The 25849-nt window shown below is 38.3% G+C and overlaps 1 long non-coding RNA gene across 1 annotated transcript; it reads right to left on the bottom strand.

Moving 5' to 3' along the window:
* Window positions 1-13835: 13835 nt before the first annotated feature.
* LOC136568430 (uncharacterized) lies at window positions 13836-16139 on the bottom strand. The gene is made up of 3 exons (XR_010785211.1): window positions 16035-16139; window positions 14854-15021; window positions 13836-14198 (listed from the first exon to the last, which is right to left on the bottom strand). It is a non-coding gene; the product is annotated as an uncharacterized lncRNA (long non-coding RNA).
* Window positions 16140-25849: the final 9710 nt, after the last annotated feature.

Here is a 25849-nt window from a genome sequence, read left to right as displayed (position 1 = left end):
TTTTACATTGAAATGATACAATTTTTACTTATAAAACCTTTTAATTTCTATATGCTGGAGGTTTTTTTCACAACAATCCTATCAGAAACCTAATTTCTTGCTTCTAAATAATGGTATGTGTGAGAGAACAATTACATATGTTCCTTTTTATCCAAAAGGTTAAAATAAGTACTGCAGATTAGATTAGTGTTCACATCAATAATTTTTCCATTCATTTCTGTGCAGCTGGGATAATTAAGAGAAAAGAAGAGCAATAGGTGTCTGAACTGTTGGAGTCAAAGTCAGATGATGCAAGAAAGAGTCAGAAACAGATATTAACTTAAAAATGCAAATGAATTCAATATCATGTCCTCTACCCCTTATGTAACATGAGTGCACGACATTTAGTTGGTGTCTTCATGTTTTAGGAGAACAGCCTGGTCTATTTTTATGACCTACATGACCATATAAACATCATTTATCAAAATCATTCATTTTGCAAATATAGATTGCAATACCTCGAAACTCAAAGAAATGTTGCGCTGTTCTTCAAGTCAAACAAACAAAACAAAAGTAAATTTAGAAATCATTTTACTTCAAGTAATACCAATTTTTATATGCATAAAGGGACTTAAAGCTCACCCTGGAATAGTCTATGAAAGAAGCATGGAAAATGCAGTGAAGCTTCCATGTGGAAGGCTGTAGGTGAATTTGAATTAACGATGGAAGATTTCTCAGATCAAGCATCACTCTCTCCTTTGCAAACGTGTATTTTTTCTGTTATTACCTTACAATTGTGTCAGGACTTTGTGTATCAGCACAGCTTGAACTCATCAGCAGCTAAGCTTGTTATGGATAATCTTATTTATTCTACCACCTCTCTGCAAGGTAATCACATTATGGTTCTCTCAAGGGCTTATCACCTTGAATCCACCCAGGACCTGCAACATGCACACAGAGGGAGAAAGAGATGTACAGATGAAAAACCCAGCTAAATGTCTTTTTTTCTCTATGCTTAGAACGATTACAATCCAGACTGAAAATTATAATGGCTACTATTAAATCTTTCCGAATAACATAATTAATTGGCATAGAAATATAATATAAATGTTATGAATTGCACTTTTGATAAGGAATGAACATTTATATTTTCTATTAAAAGTATAGGGAGTCTACTACTCCCTAATACTCTTATCTGCAATGAGTTACCAATAATCCCAAAGACTACAGACATGATTTCTGTAAGAAGACCAAGATAATATTTGCCTTTCAATAAGGCACAGTGTAAAAGGGATGCTTTCCTCCAACCTTCTACTAAGCACAAGAAAAATGCAATTAATTTTTTACAGTAACTGAAAACTGGACATTGAAAGGAATTTAATGAAGTCCTATTAGGCATTTTGCTCAATTTCCAGATATTTGAAGAGACAGAATTCCCTATTATTTCATCACTTGGAGCTCTAATCCAGATTGGATTAAATGTTATTATGTATTGGGCTTAAATTGATCTTCCACTGGCAAAGAGATGTATTAATATGTTCCTTTTTGTAGAATCCAATATTATTCAAAAAAAGATAAGGACAATTGTTTTGAATGAAAGAGTTTGGTTGGGTTTTTTTTTCAAAAGCATGCCAAATAAAGGCATCAGAGCCTGTGCTTTTATATACTTGGAAAACATTTCACAAACCAAGTCCAAATTAATTTTCATCCAGGGAATTCATATTATCCATTAGGACTTCCCTTTGAAGAGGGACTTTGACCCTTTGAGTTGTTTGATCCTATTTGGTCCAATATGACGACTAAATTGGTAAAATTAAGCAACAACTCTGTCATCATTGTGTTCTCAGACTAATTTCCCTCTCCCTAGTGTCTATTAAGAGTGTCTTAAACACATCAGTCTCGCTGCACACAGTTCAATAGATCCATATTTTCATATGTTGCCAGTCAGCAGAAGTTCTGTGAAATATGAAACCAAGACCTGTCTTCAGAAGCATTCATGTATCGGTAGAAATTCGGTGTCCCTTTGGGCAGAACATGACCTTAAATGCCAGAAGGTTTTTATTTGGCTGTATTCTCGTGTGACTCACGTGGGTATTAATTTATATTTATAAATGTCAGATACTTCATTCCCATCTATATAACTGCTCCTTACATAAGCACAAATGTTAGCACACCCTGTGCAGTGTGATTAAGTGTGAAGTGCTATTTTGAATTTCAAGTGGATCCTTCTGAATAAAGTACAATACGCTATGCAAAGTAAAAAGATTAAATTGTTTGATTTGGTCCTCCTCCTCCTCCTTTTTCTCCACAGAGAAGAATTTTCAGCGTTAGAAAAAGAAGACAGTGACATGTATTATACCAGAAACAAAATCAAGCTACAGAATTTTTCAAAAAATATTTTATGATTTAGACATAATTATTTTAAATTTTTGTTTACACAGTATTCTTTTGTGACAAAACTCTGCTGGGATATACAGCAGTAAATACGTACAGTAAACAAATGAGAGTCCCTTTTTCCTTCAGACACTTTTGCATATCATCTCTACAGCCTGTCTCATCCTCCCTTGTATGGTTACATATCCAGGTTCCAACAGGATCAATCACCAATTCTGAGTCACCACAACACCCACTACATAAATAAAACAAATTAAATTCTCAGGCTGTTGCTCAGGTGAACCTTCTTCTGGAGCTGCCTGTATGTAATGGTGAAGTCTCTGTGACTCTCTTAGACTCTCAAGGAAGGAATCCTGTCTTTCCATCTTTCTACAGCATTTAACACCCTATCAATGCTTGCTAGGCAATTAATAGCAACATCAACTAATTAAATAGCTTGATTGAATTTGGTATGCTAAATAGATGGATAGAATGCTTTAATTGGTCACACTGGATGGACGATGGGCCAGCGAGGTTTCTACTTCACATATTTCCACTTTGTCAAGACTGACAGCACTTTTTCTTGTCTTCAGAGCTGAAAGTACTTAGGGAAGAAATGCATTTAAGACTGATCTAGTAAGTTAATTATTAAACAAAACAGTAGAAAGCATTTCTGTACTAGCATACAGATAAAAATTATAATTTTTTAATGTATTTATTCTTCGCTGTACCACTCTTTCTCACCAATGAATATTTTGCTGGGTAAGCAATCACATTGTTTCTATGTGCCTGTATACAAGTTATTCAGAGCATTGCAAATACAGAATGGTTTGAATAAAAAAGGCAAATCAAATCCTACCAAAAAAATCCAAGACAAGAGACAAACTTTAAAATATCCCTTAAAATTCCACCCGGTAGAAGGCTGAAATTTTCACCTATTGTCAAGGTTTCCATGCACATGTCTGCATGTGTCAAAGCACACCAGAATGAAATATAAGAAAGAAACATCCCTCAAGAGCAGTTTGGCCTTGAAATCCAGGGACAGATGCAGAAGAAATCAGAGTAATTCTGGCTGTGATCCTTGTTCCTCTGGGAAAACATTCCAGAATCTTCTCTCTTGTTCCACTCCTCACTGCTATCATGGAGGTAAACAAGAACAACTTAATGTAGATAACTCAGTCCAACTGTAATTCGCATCCAAAAGGAATGGCCAAAACTAACAAACAGTGGATTAGCCACACCAATGTTCCAGTGACATTTTATAGGGAAGAAGTTCAGTGTTGCCAATCTGGAACATTATTCAGTTTGCTTAACCCAAAAGATTGAAGGGTCACCCCACGCAGCAGAAAAACAGCTCACTGACTCAAGCATGGGGGAGTAGGAGGATGGGAGGCACTCTCCTTGGGGAGAATCCCAGTCCTAAGGGAGGGCTTCCAATCACAGAGACACTGCTTTGAGAAAAAACCACTTCAGGGGTTTCTGTCAGGGGCATTGTGGTGTACATGCCACAGCCAGGGTGAGACTATAAGGTGTGAAAGGCTGGTGGGCACCACAACTCTACAAGCTCCACAGGTGCCTGAAGGTCATCGTGAATAAATATAATATTTAAAATTAATAATAAAATAGTATTTATATTGCTTTATGAATATTGCACTAAAAATGTCAACATCCACCAGAATTTGATGATAGTCTCAAAACTAAATCCGTAATAGTCAAAAATTATGAAAGTCTTTAGTATGCACTAAAGGGTTTACCATCACAAATTTGATTTTTTTTCTATTTGATCAATTAGTAGTTTATTGTATCTGAGCTTTTCATTCTCTGTGCTTTAGCTCTCCATGAATCTGCTGCTCAGGTCTACTCAGGATGACTGGGCTAACAAAGACTCCAGGTAACAGTGTGTGAATTCCTAGCCCAGTTTTTAAAGGCACATTACAAGACAAAATTTTAAATATTGTCTGTTTTGCAGTTTCTCTGTTAGATAGTTTTTTTATACTATAGACACTCATATAAAATGGATTTAAAAATTAATCTTTCACGAAGCTTTTCTTTTAAACATAACTTCATGTAACAATATAATTAAAGTTCTGTAGTAATTCAATTTTTTAGAAGATAAACTATATATAAACTGCTGCTTCTATGATTCTGTGAACTAGGACATAATCCATGTTGCTTATTAAAGGCTGTTTATTGAAGGCTGAGTGTTTATTTTGCCAATCTGCAGCTATTTCTTTAAATTGTTAGAGAGAGAAAATTTGGAGATTGAAGAGCATCTGCAAGCAAACAAACCAATAAAAAATTGCAACCTAGGCTAAGCCCAAAAGGTTTTCAAGCTTTCACTAACTTTTTTTTCAACAACCCCCATTGAGCCACAACCATCTACCCAAATAATTCAAAATCCATTACTAGAGTACAAAAATATAACAATTAAAATTTTCTTGCTGCTTATGGCTGTGGTTCATGGATTGAATGAAAATAATGAAAGCTAAACCTGAAGTGGTTACTTGCACAGCCTCCTAGGCTAGATCCTTAACTAATATAAGCCAGCACAAAACTGCTCACCAAAACAGGAGCAAGGATGCTAGAGATCAGCCTCTGAGCTCAAAAGATTAGGGATTTTCTTTCTATATCTGTGATTTTTTGGCACTGCTTACAAGCAAGCTTAGCACTTGTGAGGAAAAGTCTGTAACTTGCAGTTTATCATTATTTCTGCCAGGATGGGAATTTTATAAAAGTCTTTTGTACAGAGCCCTAACAGCAAAAACCCATGCATCATTCAGCTTACCTCATTCATAGAGGTAGTGCATTTACTATATTAAGATAACCTTTTAAGGAATGACCTAATTAAAAAAATTGAATGAAGGAAAAACAAATCACTGGCACTTTAATCTAATTGTAAGAGAAAAGGCTGTGTTAACTGCTGATCCTCAGAGAAATCCAAAACCAGCAAGAGGAAAATATTACCACTCAATAAAAGTCTTGGCAACTTCCCACTGAGACCTGAAACACAATATGTACCCATCAAACACTCACCAACTTATTGGATCATTAGGTAAAAGCCAGAGTCAGCTGAATAGAATGCTGGTCTCTTTAAAGCTGAAATATTTCCTAGTACAATAAATAAAGCAGGCACAAATAGCCCCACATAATAGGAATCATTAGGAATAACAAATATTAGAAAGGAATGTGCTAAACTGTGTCACTTTGAAAAGTTTCACAGTGAAGTTAACTTTTCTTTGTCGTAATGTTCAAGAAATAATAGCAGTCCGAACAATGTTACTTTCCTTCTTCTGTAAACACAGAAACCAGAATGTCAAGGACATGAAATTCAAATGTTTCTCAGTGGAACTGGAAGAAGGCAGATGGAAAGGAAAATGGCACCTAAAAAGGTTATTGCAAATAACTCCCGTTGCATAAATGTGCAAATAAAGGCAATATTTTCTTACTTTCTGTTCTTTAAAAAATATTTTCTTTTAAGCTCCCCTTAAGCTACTACCGTCTATTCAGAAATCCTTCTGATTTTGCTCCATCCATACCTTCTAGAGCCACTTCTTCTTACTTCCATTCCCCTTCATAACACTTTAGTACCTCTCACAATTCTGTGCCTGCCTCCTTTAGTGATGCCTCTCTTCCCACTTCACCATTAAATCTCCTTCCCTGACTAATCCCTCAGGTCTGTTTCATGACCTTTCTCTCATGCCTTGTCTCTTAAGTCAGCTTTCCCCTCTTTTCCACCTCCACCCTTCCTTTTCTCCTTGCTGTTTATGACTGAGAGGTGAAGATAACCTCTGCACCACCTAATGAAAATAATCCCTGAATATCCTCTCCAAGAAGATAGGCATATTCCTACAAACCAAATATCTATCTCAATGGAGAGAAAAGTGCCCTTTTCCATTAGATTCCATTATATTTCCATTACACTTTTTCTTCTTTAAACTCTTTTAATGTTCCTGCTGGGTATTTAAAAAAAACTAAATGTATAATGTGGGAAAATTATGACTAGATTAATTAGCTATTAGTGACTGAGAGTGAGTGAGGAGGTGTGAATTCCCCTGAATTCCACAATGCACTGTCTAGGTCAGCTGCTATCAATAGTTGTGGATCTGTTGACAGCCAGGGACCCAGGAGGATTTATGCCATTTAGAGGACTACTCCAGTATTTGGAGTGCAACAAAAACTGTGAGCCCACCCGAGTCCTGTGTGGGGGAAAAGTCAAATAACTTCTTTTCAAGCATTTGTTCATAGGAAAACAGAGTTTTTACCAGCAGTCAATTATGTTTTATATATTTTTTTTCTTCTTAGACAACAACAGAATGTGGTAATGTTCCATTGCTCTCATTTAACTGTTGTTTTTAATGTGTACTCAAGTAGTTTCTTTCAGGAAAAAAGACACAATGAAAATATATAACAAAGGAAATATATATGAAAATATACTTACTTTCATTTGATAAGAAATTCTATTTGCTGTTCAATCCTCTTGCACTGGTAAACTCCTTGAAAGCCATAAGGCACAAGTGGCACACAAGCTATAACATTACAGCATTTGTAATTGATTAGATTTGCAGGACTTGACACAAAAAGAATAGAGAAATGTGCAATATTGCCATTAGCTATTAACTGGACTCTCTTTACGTGCAACTATGAGTATAATTCTTTTTCGTTTTATGCTTTGTCTTTTGTGTGAAGCCTTATTCAACAAAACCTCTGTCACATTCAAATGATGACAGTTTTCTTGTACTCAGTATTGAAGAAAATGTGTTCATCTTCTTGTCCAGAATGAAAGTGTTGATGGGACATGAGGGAAAATAATAGATGACTTGGATGAAAATCTTTTTTGTGGGATAATTTTCCTGATCTAAGTTACAGTGGTTGTGCTCATATGTTTCAGGGGAAGAGTGTTTCAGAGATAAGAAAAAGAGATTTGAGCAAGGTTTCTTCTTGTATCTTTGAACCCTGTGATATGCACAACTCAAACTCAGAGACAGCAGTGAAATGAGAAATAATCTTTTTTTTCACTTATTTGTCATTGATTTCAAGAAATATTGAAATATCTTAGGAAATACTGGCTTCATGTGTTTACCCAGAATATACTGCAAAAGAAAGATTTAAAAAAGTTAAGTATGCTTGGAGATGAGTTTAAGACAACACAAGCTTTAAGGTACCTTTTCTTAAAAGGCGAAGTGTAGTTTTCTGTTCTATTTCTGCTTGTTTTCACCTGCTTGTAGAGCAGTACTGCCTTTCTGGGACACTCAGTTACACTCTGTAGGTATTCCCTGGCTGTTTTAGCCCAAATTCTGGTGGCTTTTGTTTAATGTGTTGTAGGGTTTCAGTGTCCTAGCACCTCCTTTTGTAGGTGTTTAGGGGTGGCAAGGATGCTTAGCATCCAGCAGAGCTACATGTAGAAAATTTCTCTGGAAGGCTCTCTCCAGCAAGGAGATCAATAGGCATGAACATTGCAGCCCCCCAGCCTTGGGGGAAAGAAAAAAATCACCCAAGCAGAATCAATGGCAATGTGATATGGATGGGCAGGAATAAGATCAGAATATTTATGAAAGCTCACAGCCAGGTGGATTTTGTTTATTCCTGCCACAATACAACATCATTCCCATTTTTACTGTGCAAAGTTACGGTTTTGATAAAATTTTCTACCCCCCACCCAACAATCCAAAGAAAATCTATCTATCTTACTTATTGAACATTGATGTGTCAAAATCCTTATAAATTTATGGGTTATAAAATATGGATGTAAATTCGTAGTTCAGAAACATCTCACATTCCCAGGACGCTTTCTAGTTCCCCATCTGCAATATAAAGCCAGACTGATCTCTCTAAATCAAAATCTGATTTTTCTGACACTTCATCTCTTTGTCATGTTTTCTCCTCACAATATCTGTGCTACAAAACTCCCTTTCTTTATCCATTTATAGCATCATAAGATACACATCAATTTTACAGGTAACAGGATATAACGTATATGAAAAAAAATCTTATAAATCACATTTGTGGAGAGGAAAACTCTGTTAAACACCACAGTCATTTAAAGAAAACCAATTTATTCTGCAGTTTTTTCAGTTGATGTGTAACATTTTGAAATCAGGCTCTGTTGGACATATTTATTGTGATGTTGTATATGATGTGCAATGCACATAAAGATGTGATAGGGTGTATTTTTCCCGATGAAGGAAAACAGCCTGGCTATTCTCAAGTGCTGTAATACCTCCAACTTCTCGTTTCTTCTCTCTCATAATAAATTTTATTACATGTTCAGCAACTCATTTGTCCCCTTTGACAACAGACAGAAGGGTGAGTATCTTGTAATTCTGACAACTACTTTCCTCCTCCAGCTACCCTCCGTGAATTTGCATCCCAAATGGTCATTCCTAACCAGGGATGACCCCATAAGTGAATGGATCACTCCAAACACTGATCCCTTCTTTCTTTCTGCTGTACAAACATGCAAAAGGAATTATCAGTGTTAGTTATCTCTAGTGAATTTTTATGATCCAAAGGCAATAGTTTCAAACAATTCTTTTGAAACCAACTCATTCAGAAAAGTTCTCACTCCTCAGACGCATTCGCTTTTGTCTATGAAACAAATACTTTAAATGGATTGTGGAAAAAAAACAGCTGGGGGTAAAATTAAACAAAAATGGGAAGTTATAGATACAGGTATAAGAGTAGAGAAATTGTAGTGGGAAATGTGGCTGGTACTCCCTGGATGGAAAGTGGCCAGCATGCCCAACTTCCCCACACCTCACATGCTGAGGGGGGGATGAAGCAGAGGGGAGGAGCAGAGGGGAGACATCATGGCCAAGCTCTGTTGAAATCCGTGCAGAGGAGCAAACTCCATGCTACCTTTTAGCTGATAAGCCACACAGCAGCTGTGAACCAAGGGAGATAAAAGAAGACCAGCAACTGTGGCAAAATCCCTCTTCTGGGATGTAACACTGATGCACACCTCCATCCCAAGGTTACCTGCCTTCACCATACAACCACACCTCACTGAGTATTATGTGTGACTAGAGTCACTCAAGCTGCATGTGATCATAAAGAAACAGTATAAAAGTAAGTTAGGAATGGGTGGAAGTCAGACTAGACTCCATCCTAACTTCTGGGATCAAGCTGAATTTTTCTTCTCCCTCATAGGGTTGCCTGCTGGGTAAGAACCATCCTCTAGGAGCACTGAATGATTACCTGGAGTGAGCTTTTGTCAGGGAGTAGAGCTATTCAAAGCTGTGTATTGCTTGGAATACATTTTTGCAATCAGATACTGTCACCAGCAATTCTCAAACCTCAAACTACCACAGTGTTATTAATAATGAGCATTCCATGAGCCATCAGTGCGAGTCCTTCAAGGACTCACAGAGTTGGCAGAGGGAACAAACTCAAATAAAAGCACGGAGACCCAGGGAAGGGGAGTCTCTTATGTTCTGTGTGTGTGTCTCTGAATAAGTCAGTCAAACTGCTCTCCTATTCAGGGGGCTGCTCAGTGAAGGGTCCCCAAAAGGGGATGATGACAGACTGGCTGGGCACAAGGAGCTTGGCTTACCTGGGGTGATGACAGACTGATCAAACACAAAAGGTTTGGAGAAATATCCCTTTTCACATGACATGGATCAAAATGTGCACTGTCTCTCCTTTTCTTGCAATGCCTAACTAAGTCCACAGAGATAACTGTGAGGTAGAGTTAGCATATAAAACAATCCATCCTTATTTTCAGAATATTTCAATTAGCTAAACTCTTTCATGTACCCTACTGGTCGTTCCATCTGGATAATGATTCAACAGAATTAAATATATTTTTAGAGAAGTCCCTGGATTAATAAAAATGGGGAATAAGAACGACCCTTGACTTTAAGCAGCCCATCCCAGATGAGAAAAGACAGTTCTGTCCCTTTACATTTCAACAAAACCTGATAAACTTGCATCTTGAAACACTTCATTATTCTTTTCAGAAGAAGCAATATCTTTGATTCCTTATGCAGTTTGACACTCAGCCTTTCATCCCTTATTCCCCAAGGCTTGCCTCAGAAACATTAAGAGAATACTTTCCCATTGTAGTAATGACCAGCACAGCATTAGACAAAATTCTCAGCCACAATTAAAGGAATATCAGGCTGGGGCTTGGGGTCTAGTAAATTCACCTTTTTCATTCCATTGTTTCTGTGACCTAAGGTACCTCCTGTTTCTACTCCTGCTTCTTTAACAACATTGCTTTGTATGAATCATGGAATTTATAGGGTTGAGAGGCACCTTTGGAGATCATCTGGTCCAAGGCAGGGTCACTCAGAGCAGGTGACAGAGGAATGTGTCCAGGTGGGTTTAAATGTCTGCAGAGAGGGAGAATCCATGATGTCCCTGGGCAGCCTCTTCCAGAGCTCTGCCACCCTTTCTGTAAAAAGGTCCTTCCTTGTTGTGGTGGAACTTCTTGTGTTTTATTTCATGACGTTGCCCCTCATCCTGTTTTTGGGCATGACTGAAAAGCATCTGGCACCATCCTCTTGACAACCACCTTTGAAACATTCATATGCATTGATGAGATCCACTCTCAATCTTCTCTTCTATAAACTCAAAAAAAATAAAGTATATAATAAAAGCATATATGCTTTTTATTGCACCTTGGAAATCCTAGGCTGATGTCAATCAGTAAAATGCACAATAAATTCTGTTATTAAGTAATTTCAGAAGGTGAGGATCCAGCTTTCTGAGGTGAGGCTGCTGCTGGTCTGGAGGTTTAACAAAAGGTTGCAGTAACATGCAAGAAGTATGTAAGAACACTAATTTTTAAATGATGAAAATCCAGAAAGGTTATTGAAAATGGAAATTTTATTCACACTCAAACTCAATTTATGCCCTGAATTAATAATGAAATCCAAAATCTAGAGAGTCTTCTGATGTTATAAGTACCCTTTAGATATTTTTGTATAGCTGTTACATCCTGTGGAGAGGAAATCAATTTATTTTGATATAGGTGCTCAGCAAAATAACACAGTTAAATAACAGAGCTGCAGTGGCACAGGGTCTTCTGAGCTATTCTTTACTCTTCTCATACCAGTCTAACTCTACTGACATGCAAGTCATTAAAGCAAAATTCACATTCCTGCTCTTGGCCTACCATCACTTAAGTCCCACTTAAACTCCCAAAAAGGGGCTTTAAGAGGATTTATGAGGTGTGCAGCCTCATGAGCCTTCCGGGCTGGCAGGTGAATGTCACTGCTAATTTGCTTCCCCTCTGCAAATACTTTCAGGAAAATTTCAGTAACTTCAGTTGCTGTCCTTGAAACAGGTTCAGCAAGGCTTGGCAGGACTCTTGTGCTCCAGTCTGTGCTTGGTCATATTTCTAGTCTGGCATGAGACAACAGTTTAAGCTTTATAAACATAAAGCTTTATAAAAATTAAATCCAAAAAGAGACACAGGTCGTTTTTAAACTTAGTTAAAGAGAATATGAATAAAACATCATTTGGGGGTACTTCTTTTACTACCATACTCTTCAGCTTTCAAAGAAAAAAAATATTCTAAATATTTTTAATATGGCTAATTAGATTGTACACCATCACGCTTCTGTATTGTTTAGTCAGAATTTGTGAAACATAGTATCTTATTCAGTCTTTGCCAGTGGATGATCATTTCATCCTTCCTTTCCATCTGCAAAGGTTGCAATCTTTCAAACTCATTTTATTGTGCTTTTCAAATTTTACATTTATCTAAGTTATTTTTTTGTTTAAATACATCATTATCCTTGGATTCTGTCTTCCTTATTTCATACAAGACATGAGTAGTCTGATGGGTGCTCATATCCTGTTGCGCAAGGGTAGGATAAACAAATATTTTTTGAAATCTGCCTTGCCTAATTTAATTTGTCTCATCTTGAATGTGACCTCACCCTATGCAACTAAATACCAATATTTAATATCTTTTTGGTGTTAGATATTGGTATTTAGTTGCATAGGGTGTTTTTGGAGTGTAAAATCCAAACTCTAGTTGCATGGTGGTTTTGGATCATGCACTTTTGAACTGACATATTTTGATCTGGCAAGCTGTGAACATTTTATCCACAAGATTTTCAATCAACTTTTCCCTTTAGCAAATAATTAATAATAATAAAAAAAGTCCAAATAGTTATTTCATAGGAAAAATTAAAAAAAAATAAAATTAACCATTAGAGTGTCAGGTCAGATTATTACCCTTTATGGTAAGGAGCTGTTCTGCACCTTAGGTAGTTCCTTGAGGTCATTAGATCAATATGTCAATGCAGTTATGATCAATAAAATGAATTTTTGGCCCTATCTAAGTGTGTCTATCGTCCTACAGGGTACTTTTTGTGGACCTCTCTGCAGAAAATCAACCTCCACTGATAACTAAGTTTCCTCTCTTTTCAGTATTCAGTCTTTCAAGAGCATGTGTGATGCCACTAATCACTGGTTTCCAAACAAACTTAATGTCAAACCACTCTACTATTTACTTTCACCTCTTTCTAATGAAATGGCAACAAGAAAGAGGATATTTCAGAACTCCTTCTCTGAAAATATGATATTTATGGAGAGAGATTAAAAAAGTTAATTTAATTCCTTCTTTTTTAATCACTGCTACTGGGACTCTGGACCATATCAAGAGGGATTCTGACAGCTTAGTATGAGTGGGAGAAGGAAGGAGAAAAATCTATCAGCAGTGAATGATTATATTTAAGGTTGACAATGATGAAATAGGAGAGACTGTGCTACAATTTCTGCTCCTTCATTTGTCTTTGTTGATAAAATGAGCACTGTCAGAGGCTCAAGCTCACAACAAATTTAACGTGACTGTTTATTCCTGCACTAAACAAGGTGTTCACATGATCAGATGATAAATGCAAAGTTCTGGGATAACCTTTCCTTCTGTTTAACAGACACATGTAATTTTCTCACTCTATTTTTTTTCCCAATAAAGGAATGAAGATGGAAAATAGCTAAATTTTTTTCAGCAAGACATTCCATACAATAGTATTAGCTCTCCAAAAGTAATACAAAGTTCTAATATAACCAGTCTTTGAACACCATTTTTTCCAGAATAGCTTTCTGCCCTTGTTAAAAAATATATATTCACCATTATTTCCCACTGTTTGACAGACTTCTGTCCTTGTCATTCAAAGGTACCTCTTCAAACTAAAGGCTGAAAGAAGTTTGCTGAGAAAAATGAAAAAGATAAGTTGAGATGGACCTGAAATTAGGCAAGCCTGTTGAAACCACTTACAGGATTGAACTCAGGACAGCTTGCTCATCATGCAATCAGATTTTGTTCTGTGCAAAACTGATTTGCCAAATATTATTTTATACAAGAATACATCATGGCTAAAAGATACACACCGAAAAGGTTGAAACACCAAACTATGTTCTATAAAACACATATATAAGAGCACATAGGGGATGCATCCAGTTCCATTTTAAAAATAAGGATGTAAATCTAAAATTACAGTCCTTATCAGATCTTCATGATATTCTGCAAAACATCCTTGCTTTGTGCTGATCAAACCACAGCACAAAGCTGACATGACTGACTATTCAATAACCCCAACTCAATGTTGTTTTTTCCCAGCATTTTTCAATACCAGAACATGATAAGAATACCACAGGTATTCTGCAGAACTTTGCAACTGCCACTCAGGTGATTTCTGCATATTATTTCAGTCACTAACTGATTTCCACGTAGTAGTAGCAGTAGTAGTAGTAGTAGTAGTAGTAGTAGTAGTAGTAGTAGTAGTAGTAGTAGTAGTAGTAGTAGAAGGAGGAGTAGTAGTAGGAGGAGTAGTAGTAGGAGTAGTAGTAGTTCACTCATTGAAGCTTCGCTGAACTCAAAGCCTCTTTTCTGCCTTTTGAGAGGGGTGTGATGACATAGAATTTAAAGAATTTGAAGTTTAAAAGTTCCTTGATAAAAATTTTATACTATAGACGATCACTTTTAATGATCAAAATTCCAGTAAATAAATTATTTACTTTCAGATCTCCCTTCTGGGTGGGATTTCTGTAAGAAGTTCTAACTGAGTGCGTAACAGAGGTAGAAGTGAGAAAAAAAAAGAATGAGAAAAAGTGCACTATTTTCTTTCTTTTTTTCACATTACATCGATTTTAGGATCCAAGGGATGAGGGAGATAGAGATTAAAATTTGTATTTTCAGAAACTTTACTGTTTCTCACACACAATAAACTTTATCTTAATATTTAAAAGCAAACATAACAAAATCTGCACTGGGCATCATCTACCCTTTGTGGGAAGCTTAATTTTAATTTCACTGATGAATACTGCCCATTCTGTTTGCCACTGGAAACATGACATATTTTTAGTTTTTATATCAGATTATCTATTTCTTAGAAATATTTTCAAGTGTCTTGTTAAGGGATTAAACTTTGTCTTAAGTAGGAACAGAGTCCATTTTGAACACCAGTTTTCGAGCTGTGTTTCTGAGCTGTGTTTTCTATCCCCACAACCACACATACAATACCTCAGGTTAAATTAATCTCTCATTACCTTTTCTTTTTAGCTGGTTTGTGGGCCAACCCATTTTCATTACTTGCTGTGACATCCACCCAATTCATTTGAGAGGTATTAAATTAGATAACAAATCTGACTAATCTGTATCTCTTTAAAAAAATATCCAGTACAAATAGTTCATAAAGGAATCTTCAAAACTCTCTCCTAAAAAATAAAAAAAGAGCAATATTAAATCAAAAGAAATCAGATAAATAATGTTTACATGATGAGGTGAAAACCAAACAACTAACCAAATAAAGAAACACCACTAAACAAACAAACAAACCACCATCAAACCGTAATTTATTATTCTTATTACTTCTACTACCCTCTCACAGTGATATTATTCCATAAGAAAGAAATACAATTCTTGTACTGATTAGCTGGAGAAGGTTAAGGGGAGATGAAAGTTTGAACAGAATAAAACTCTATACCCAACCACCGTGCTTCAATTCTGTCTACCAGTTTTGGTGGTGTGAGCCGCCTTCCACAACCCATCCTAGCTGAGCAGGCCTTTCATTGTGGGCAGCTGCTCTGTGCTAAGCCAGCTTTACTCCAACCCCAACTGAGATACAGCAATAATGAAGTCTACCCATGTTCTTCAGAAGCCAAAAGCTGCTTCACCTTTCATTCACCGTTTATTTCATGGTGAAAAACACAATCAGTGTGAGTGTGCTTATAATTACATATAGCAATATTCCTTTGATTTGTACAGGCACATCTGCAGAAGGAGATGAATCAAAGGACAGATATATAAACCACGTGTGTGTGTATATATATATATATCTACATACATATACATATACATATACATACACATACACATATATATATGTATATACACACATGTATACATGTATAACCATGTATATATATATATAACCGTGTATATATATATGTACATATATACATATATATACGTATATATAGATATACATGTATATACATAAATATATATATACACATATACATTTATATATATATATACTAAATTTATAAGAGAAAGCAGTAAGTGATCTGCCAGTTAAGGGCTTACTTCCCAGGATGAAGAGAAGGAAGCACAGGACAGCTTCAATGGAAACTAAAGGAGGAATTCCACACACTTTCCTAACTAGGTGGGCGTTACAAACAGCATCCAAGAAAGGCTCCAGAGCGTGGGGCCGTCCCGAGATTCTTACCCGTTCCCGCGTGGACCAGCCCCGGGATTCCCGCCCGGATCCACTCCTGGATTCCCGCCCGGATCCATCCCTGTATTCCTGCTCGGATGCATCCCTGTATTCCCGCCGGATCCATCCCGGGTTTCCCACTGGAATTCATCCCAGTATTCCTGCCCGGATCCATCCCGGGATCCCCTCCGCGATCCATCCCGGGTTTCCCTCCCGCTCCCGCGGCGCCGCCGGCGCGAGCGCACAGCGCCACCTGGCGGCCCCGCTGGGCCCCGGCCCCTCAGGCCCTCCCCGCCGCGAGTCGTTCTCCCTCGGGATAATTATTTCATCTAAAATACCGCTCTGAGGAATATTTCTGCTTTTAGAGATGCCGCGGTTTTTCTGCTTTTTATGTGTGATAGGTGTCTGTGCCAGCAAAGCCGAATGGAGCTATTTGCTTCCTGGAGTTTTATCCGTGTAGCACTGAGGGAAGGCTCCCTGCCTGCCTCTTGTGCTCTCTTAGGAAATTTAAAGAAGTCAAAAGGGCCTCAAGTTCACATAAGATGATTTTGTGCGCCTAAAAGCTCTGGAAGCTGTTTTGTGCTCCTAAAAGCAGGAGCAAGGAGCAGCTCCATCCCTGAATGATGAGCAGGATTTGCCCCCTCAGCTCCTGAAGCAGTGGAAATTCCATGTTCCCTTTGCTATACATCACCTTATCTCCATGTTAATACAGCTTAGAGAGCCCACAGACAAACACCCAGCATCATTAGAGCTCACCTGTCAGCGTTAAACTCTGCAAATTGTTGCATTTCATTTCAAGCATAATCAAAGGGATTTTTTGTTTGTTTGTTTTCTGTTTGTTTTTTTTTTTTTTCCTCAGGGTTGATTGTCTGAGCTTTTGGTACTGCAGGCAGCTTTTAACTATGAAGGTAGCACGGTGTTTGAATTTAAAAAGCAAACACAAGATACAATATGTGTTAAGCAACATCCTCTAAAGCAAATACAAACCAACCAGAACAAACAGCTTCGGGCAAATTAGCAAAGTAAACAACAGAAAGCAAAGAGAGCAAGAGGAGACCAGAGAGAGGCTGTATTGCTCTTTCTTTGGAGGTCTTAAAGGGTTTCAGCAACTCCCAGCTCCATCTGTCTGCAGGAAATCAGGTTTTTGCCACTGGCACGAGTATTAAAATTCTGCCATGGGACTGGGAAAGATGATGATCCTGGTGCTTTGTAACTCTCTAATTAGTTTCTCTCCTGCCAAAGAACACAACATCAACATATTTTAGTACAATAACTAGTCCCAGACAATTTCTCAATCACTCCTCAGGATGTGACTGAAATTTAATCCACTGACACCAGCTCCTGAATTGTTGATTTCACTAGAGCGCCATGAGTGCAGAAATCATCACTCATTGACCAGTTTGCACAGCCACGATATTCTTCTGTCTACTTTGCTGGTAGAGGCTTAACATTCTGTAAAGTTATTTAACTCCTTCCATAGATGTTAGTCTTGGTCTTCTGTTCTTACATGCTTAATTAGCAAATTATCTACTACTTAGATTTTGTCCTGAGGCTCTGAACTATCAATTAGTACTTTATTATTGCCTTTTTTTTTTGTCCAAATAAAAATTTAAGCCAATTCAAGAAGCTTTTTCAAAAGGTGGACTGCCTTGCAAACACATACTATTAAAGAATAGTTGTGAGTCAAACTGGATAATATGTGGATTTTTGTTTGTCTCTGAAAACACTACTTCAGTTGAGAAGAATTGAGGTAGTAAAATATACTACCTCAATTCTCAATAAATTTTAATGTAGAACCATTAGAGTTTTTTTAAAAGTCTTTAATAGGTACTGAAGAAAATGCTATTGACTGTACAAATTATATTTTAACAGAAGAATTGCTGCAGTGAGATGTAATTTTCTATGTGTGTTAGACTGTGACACTATAGGTGAGGATGCAATGCTCTTTAGTTTCAAGGGACATTCAGCATCTTTTAGAAACACAAGCAATCCTGTAACAAAAGGCTCCATTATTTTCCACTTTATGTATTTTCCTTTCAAATCTAATGATTTTCAGAAGTTGTTAGGGTTACGGGGTCAACAGACAGGGTAAGAGTCCATTAGGTGTACGAGAAAGCAGAGCTATGAAAAGCACTCATGAGGAAGAACATAAAAAACAATGGCCCAACAAATGTTGGAAGTATTGTTATGTGTGGTTGTTGTTTCCTAAAGCAGGGCACTCAGACAAGGAAAAGCATCCTCAGGCTCTGCCACGGGCAGTCAGGACAATGTTTGTCCCTTTTTAAGGCTGTGGGGGAAAGCTCAGTGTCTGAACACCAAAGACATCTATTTGCAATCCAAATTCAGAGGGTTTGTGAGAGCAGAACTAGGCTACACCCACTGTTTCATATTGCTGTTTTCTCTTGGCTCTGCAAGCTGGCTTTGGGGCTTGTGATGGTGATATTGGTGCCCTTCCTCACACCTGCTCTTTCTAGCTCTTTCTATAGCTAGGCGCTATTCTTTTATATAATTAGACTTACAAATTATTTCCCTGGTGGTGGTGGGTTGACCTTGGCCAGCTGCCAGGTGCCCACCCAGTCACTTTCTCACCCCAGTCCTCAACAGGACAAGGCAAGGGCAAATATGACTGACAAGCTTGTGGGTCAAGGTGAAGGCAAAGGAGATCCCTGTGACATTGAGGAAAAATAATTTACTTTATTGGTGGTTAAAATAGGTTTGGATGGTGAGAAACAAAGACAAAATTAAAACTCCTCCACTGCTTTCTCCCAGCCTCACCTTCATTCGCTGATTCCTCAGCCTGTCTCACTGTGAGTGCTGTGGGGAGGATGGGGAACGGGGGCTGTGGTCAGCCCATGGCAGCTCCTCTCTGCCACTCCTTCCCCTTCACACCCTGCTCCAGCCTGGCTGTGTGGGGATACCTGCTCAGCCATGGTCTCTGGAGGGGCTGCCAGAGAATCCCTGCTCTGGGACCTGGTCACCTCCTCCTGACCTCCCCCTCCTTCTCTTGGGGCCCACAGGGATGTTTCTCACACTTTTCCCCTTGTTGCCACACAGCATTTTGCCTTTCTGTCCCACAGCTTCCCTGAGGTGTCACCCTACCGGCTGCTGGATTCAGCATTTCTCAATAGAAAGTGCTCCAAAATATTTCACAGATCAAAATCAAAATAGGCTGCACTTTAATAATCTTTTCAGCAAGATGAAGTCTCTCAGTAAAATCACTTTTTGTGGGACCAGCTTTAGACATTTCCAAGCTCAGACGTGAGCAGTTTTCAACACATTTCCACTTCTGGAGCCCCCTACAAGCTGAACTGAGGAGCTGGATTACTGGTGAGGAGAGTTAATGGGAAGGAGAAATGTGCCTCCTTTTGGAGGTCGCAGGGGTTCTCGTCTCGAGCTGCTTGTGCTGCAAAAGCCACTGATGTCTGAATCTTACAAATAATTTCAAAAAGAGTTTCCTAAAAATTATTCCTGGCCTAATGATAAAGGACACAAGGCCATGGGGAGCCATTTGGTGGCTCACTGCTGCTACTGAGTCCTCCCCTCCTATTTTATTCTCCTTGCTCTGGCTACTGCTCATCCACATCGCTTGCCAGAGTTTTTCCCAAGCTGATTTGTATCACGTAAGATTGGAAAAAAATTGTTTGAAAATTAGACTGTTTTAATTCACTAATGCAGAATGAAGAGATCAGTTTATAGTAAGGGTGAAGGGAACATCAGATGCAGAGGGAAAAAAATGGGACAGGGCTGATACCAAAAATTTCAAGGAAGACGTAAAATGGAATTGAGAGCAAGATATAAAATGAAGTGAGAGAGCCTCCACTTCCAGGGAGGAGGAGCCATTAGGCTGCCCATGCTGTCCAGAGACCATGCTCCATCATCTTCCTCACTCTTCTACTCTCCCTTGGGTTGGCAGCTAGATTTTAAAAATTGTCAGCTTACAAACATATCACTTAATCCTTTGGTACGCTAGAGAAAATTATCTCCCTATAAAAAAACATTAAGATCTGTCTTCTTGGTGAAGAAGTCACCAAGTCAGGTATCAGTAGCTGAAAGACACAAGTTTTGCTTGGGAGTCCAGTTTCTCTTTTTCCTGCTTCAGGAGGTGCTGTTTTGTATTAACTTTGTGAAAAATGAGGCAGCATGCATTCAAAATGATGACTTATCAGATAAATCTGAAATCACACCAACACGCCTCTCAGACAAACCTCTTCAGATTTTTACTTACACGTTTGTGATCTTCAGTCATCCTGGGTTTGACTCTCCAACCTTTGTTGGAGAGTCAAACCCAGGACACGTTGCAGCTCCTGCTGGTGGCCTTGCCATCACTGGCACTTCTGCACATATCCTGCACTGCTGTCTGTCAAAAGACAAGAGGCATATAAAGACAGCAGATAAAAAAGGTTTTCAGCTTACCAAATGTCCATTCTATGTAAAAAACAATAACAACAACAACAACAACAAAAAACCCAAACAAACAAAACAAAGAAAAAAACCAAATTCCAAATCTTTCTCTTCTTTTTTTTGGCCATTTGTAATTGGAGATTTTTCTTTTTGTGAACTGATGGATGCTTCCCAGTACAATCCTCCCATAAATGACAACCTCCCTAAATGACAACCAAGGATGGATGAATCCAAAGCAGTCATTTTTTTTCATGATTTAGCTTCAACAAGGCCAGATTTCTGAACATTAGGAATAAAAAAATGAGAAGAAAAACACAGACTTTGTCATTTTTGATAAATTATCAAAATGGACATTTGAGATTGTCCATTAATTCTAAAAATTCATTACTAAGTACTAGATTAATTCTCACTTAGAACTGAGAAGACCAATGCACACCAAACTCTCACCTGAATTTAAAGCTTTTTTTTTTTTTAATGCTCACCCCTTATTCATTTCACTCATCTAGTTTTGCAGTGTTCTATAGCTTAAACTCAGTGTCTCTGGAGCCTGAACACTGAAATACCATTGAGCAAATGGGTTTTTTTGTCTTTCTGGGTATCTATATAGGATCTATCTATATAGGATCCGCCTGAACAGATTCCTATAAATGCTGTATGTCCCAGGAGATTTACATAGATTGCACAAGCTTCAAGTAAACTTTTGAACCAAATTTTGCATCTTTAGAGGATTACCTGTATGCTATTATTAATGATTTTAGTGACATTATTATTAATGCATTTCATAACACAGTTAAATTCTTTTTGTGCTTTTATGATGAAAAGTGCCACAAAATGCTTTGATTTTGGGGAATGTTGTGATTAACATGGAAGTATATAAAGAAGAAAAAAATAGTAAGCACTGCTATTTAAAACTGACTCAACTATCAAACAATGGCATTTCAGATCACAGAATTAGACTTTTCCCAAGCTTAAAAATTTTGAAATCTTGATTATTGACATTTTGCATATGTTCTCAAAAATTAAATAACAGATTTCTGTTTCATTCCACTTTACTACATTTCTGCAAGTAATTAATATTCCAGGTAACTTCTGTCATGTGAAAGGTAGCAAGACTGTGTTTCACTACTGTTGTGATGAAATTATTTGAAGAAGAGATGTCTTCAATGCTTGTGGTAAGGATGACCACTGCATTTTAAATGTTTTGTACGAGAACAAAGAGGGTCCCAGGCTGTGGAATGAAGGTATATGTAAGAAACTGTAGAAATCCCATATTAAACCCAGTGTTATTCTTGAAATTTGAAAGCCTAGCTATTTTTTCTGACATTCTCTCCACTCATTCTGTTTTCTTATCAAGAAAGGAACAAGCACTTTCTCACAAAGGGGGTTGGTTATGCACTTACATGTCACACAGCATCTGCACCATGTTGGTATGTCCAGAGCAGGGAGACAAACAGGTAAAAGAAGAATCAATGACAACCTTGTTTTTGGGGAATCTTGGCCAAAGGGTATAGGGTGATTTCAATCATAGCTTTCAATATCTGGAGTACAAAAGGAGAAACTATGTGATATGCTACAATCACTGTCTTAACAATCACTCACTCCCACATGGGTAGTTAATTAAGTCAACAGTGTGCTGTATTTTCAAGTTAAACACTTTGTAACCAGATAAAAAGGTGGCTTTGTCTGTGAGTTGTTTTAATTCCTGTTGCTATTCCTGATTTAGATCTGAGAGCTGAAGGCTCTCAGAAGGCAACATAGCCAGTTGAGCTCAGCACCCAAGTTACCAGGGCTGAATTTGAACAGGTTTAACTGTTTTACCCCACACAGCTTACAGCAGCAAAACACAAGCAGCAAATGTCATCTTCCCACAGCAACAAATATTTTCAACAACTCTTGTTCTAATTTTGATGGCAAACTCTCTTGGAAAGCCCCGTTTTTTCCAAAAGTAAGTGTACTGAAGTAGGGTGATTTTTTTTTCTCCTCTGAGCCAACAGCCAGAATATGCATGCAAAAAAAAAGTTGTTCCAGGTGTATTAGACATTTTTAGTCTGTTATACCTACACTAAGATTTAAAGGAAGGTGCTATTGTACTGTAAAAGAACTAGAGGGTAGCATTGTATAGAGTAGTGGAAGCTATCCTAACTAAAATGCTTCACATCCACTTGCAGAGCTGCTGAACTTCAAAGAAATCAATTACAACTCCAGGATTTCCATGGAAACCCTGTGAAAACAAACACAAGATACAAAAGAAAATTAGGCTAGGAGGCATCAGAAGAAGAGCTCTAATTATAGAAGCAACACATCATTGGAGGGAAATATTAAACTATAAGAGTAAGAGTCAGCACCCACCTAGCATGTGTCATAAATAAATGCCACATTCTAAGGGAAAATTCAGCAGTCAAATCTACAGATGTGTGTCTCTGACAAGTGATTTAAGTAAAGGTCCTTGAGGTCTCTGAAACATTCTATGTATTCTTTGCAGGAATCTTTTTAGGCTCCCAAGCATACTTACCTCCAGACATAATATTCAGCTGGTGTGCCCCAGGGAGAGTGGAATTTTAGTAAAAAGGGTTAATTTTAGCACAATTCTTCTTATTTTACCCCATCTGATCTTTTCCTTCCTTCACCTCTCCTGCTGTTCTTGCAGGAATAAAAGGAAGTGCAATAAACCAGGCTGCATTTTGGAGCAGCCTGGTTTATCGTGCTCCTATTGTGCTTTAGTTCTCTAAAAAGTTATATCCTGATATGTTAGAGGAAAACTAGAGGGATAGCAGAAGATGGAGTTCATCATATTAATGCAGAGAGAACTAAGGAATTGCATGATATTATCAGAGAATGTGGATCCCAAGGACTGTCTCATTATGTTGCTGAGAGAAATCAGTTGTTTAGAATAAATCAGTTTTAAGTTGAACGAGTTACATGGTTATAATACTGTGTGATACAGAATATAATAGCTATGTTTGCTGAAACTGCAGGCTGCAAGCTGAGAACTTAGAACTAGATATGTTTTTAGATAGAATAATTTTCTCAGTAGTTTTTCTAGTAGCTGTGTTTTGTCTTTAGTATGAGAGGAATATTGATAACACACTGATGTTTTTGTTGTTGCTAGGTAACATTCATCCTAAGGCTAGGGCTCCTTTAGTTTCCTGTGCTGTGCCAGCGGGCAAGTGCACCACAACCACAAGGCAGAATATAAGGAGGATACAGTTGTCAGCAGAAGCTTCAACTTGACAAGATAATTAATCAATTACAATTAATGGCCAGCCTGCATGGACACAGAGAAAGAGCCCAGTAAGGTGTTAGGAGATCTGCGGCCGAAAATTACCACTGTGCCAAGAGGCACATGCAAGACATGTGAAGAGTGTGTGAGGGGCAGGTGCAGAAGTGGAAAGGATATAATTTCTTTGTCCTGGGTCTCCCTCCAGTGTAGCCATATTTCTCTTCACAGAGAAAAGCAAGGCACAACTTCCCAAGCATATTTCCGAGATTCACATTCTCTGAACCTCAGAGAAAGGAAAACCAATTCTTATCTCATTTGCTCTGCCTGTGTTTGTGCAAAAGTAGAGTGCAATATGGAGATTGTTTACCCAAAGTGATGGGGTTTTGTTTCCTTGGCCTGTCAGGGCCAGGTGTGCGTGTGTGTGTGTGTGTGTCGGGACTGTTGGGTGACAGTCACGAGATTCTGTGAGAATGCAGTTGAGTGCTTGGCAGATTCAGTTTAGATGTAATGTAACATAGTGTAATATAATGTAGAATAACATAGTATAATAAAGTAATTAATTAGCCTTCTGATGAGATGGAGTCCTCCTCATCATTCCTCTCCTTTGTCAGCAGCAAAAATATCTACTATACTCCAGAGGCACCCAGCTCAAGCTGATCTGCTGGCTGGAACCACTTTGACCCAGTTGTAGCTGGTTGGAATCAGTTTGAACCAGTCAGAGCTGGTCTGAACTGGTTTGGTCTGATTTAATTCTGTGCTGAGCCAAGGACAGGTAGCAGAGGCACAAGCACTCTTGGCAAAGGTGAGTGCACAAGGAGCAGAATGGGTATGTGGCGTGTGCAGCACATCTGGGGAGAGGGGAAGAAGTCAGAGAGACCTTGACAAATTAGAGGGCTGCTGTGGTCCTGAGGGTTGGCCACAGTGAAAGATCAACTTTGGCAGACCCTAAGACTCTGTGTGAGAAGGACTGCTCAGCAGAGGTAAAGAGGCAACGGGAAAAGTGGGAGGCAACTCAGCATAGTCATGGAATATGAATGATTGGAGGAAAACCAATTCTGCCAAAGAGCACTTGACAGCTTATGCCACCAAAAAAGGAATCATAAACTGTTGCCTGACATGCCAGAAGTTCCCAAATATCAGACTGATCTCAGAGTTAGGAGGATGGCTGTGGACCTATTTCCATTTTCAGTAGCTGCTCACAAACTCTACAGATGTGCCATCTATGGCTGGTACAAACCCTTACTGGTGACAGTAGAGCAGCTGTCAGACTGACTGAAGCCTTTCTGACAAGGAGAGCTGACATAGGAGCAGTAGTAAAAACCTTGCTAAAGGAATTTATACCTAGGTATGTGATTCCAGAGTCAAGTGAATCAAACAGCGCTGCTCATTTTAGAGTGAATATGATTAAGTGTATCAGTTTTTGGGGTCAGAGAGGCTCTTTAGGAGGCACCTACCAGGAACTTACATAGATAAGGCCACCGTGTTGGATGAAGTTGAATGCTTGACCCTGTATAAGTAGTGAATACTCAATCAGTTCATAGTTACTGATTTGAGAATCCTTTGTGATGTTACATTAATAATGATAAAAATTTCCACCCCATGACAATCTTGTTATCCTTCATTCCGGGATAGTTATTTGTAATTATGTAAGGGAAGAGGTCAAATGCCTTGAAAAGTTTCTGTTTTCCCTTTTAGTATGTTAGCAGGTGTGCTCAGTTAAAATAAAGGGAGAACTGTAAAGAACATATTCTGTGCAGGTAGCTGGGATAGCTGCAGGTCAGGCTCTGGGTGGGAGCCTGAGAAAAGAAGCTGTGAACTGCCAACCCTTTGCATAGGACAGGGTCCAGGGGCAGGGGGACAGAGGGACACTGAGAAGCACAGCTGAAGCTGACTCCCCCCAAACTTTGGCACACTCAGACTGTGAGGCAACAAAAGCCCAGAGGTTCCTTGGTTCAAGGTCCCTTTTTAGTGTCACCCAGATCAGGTGGAATGGGTGTGACTGCCAGAGTGGCTCCTGCATGGTCAGATAGGGAAGTTTCCATAAAATAAAAAAAAGATAAAAATTCTTTGAGTATATTATCCCCTACCTGTTATTCACCCAGGTTCACTTAATCATCCAGCCTCTGTAGGTGTCCAAGGCAACCCTTCAAAATTTAGTTTATTTTTTGATCTCATTTAAAGGTTGTCATATAGTTGAAACGTGTTA

The sequence above is a fragment of the Molothrus aeneus genome, chromosome 2, assembly GCF_037042795.1.
Source record: "Molothrus aeneus isolate 106 chromosome 2, BPBGC_Maene_1.0, whole genome shotgun sequence".
In the NCBI taxonomy this organism is placed as follows: domain Eukaryota; kingdom Metazoa; phylum Chordata; class Aves; order Passeriformes; family Icteridae; genus Molothrus; species Molothrus aeneus.
This window is presented reverse-complemented; position numbering and strand designations above follow the sequence as displayed.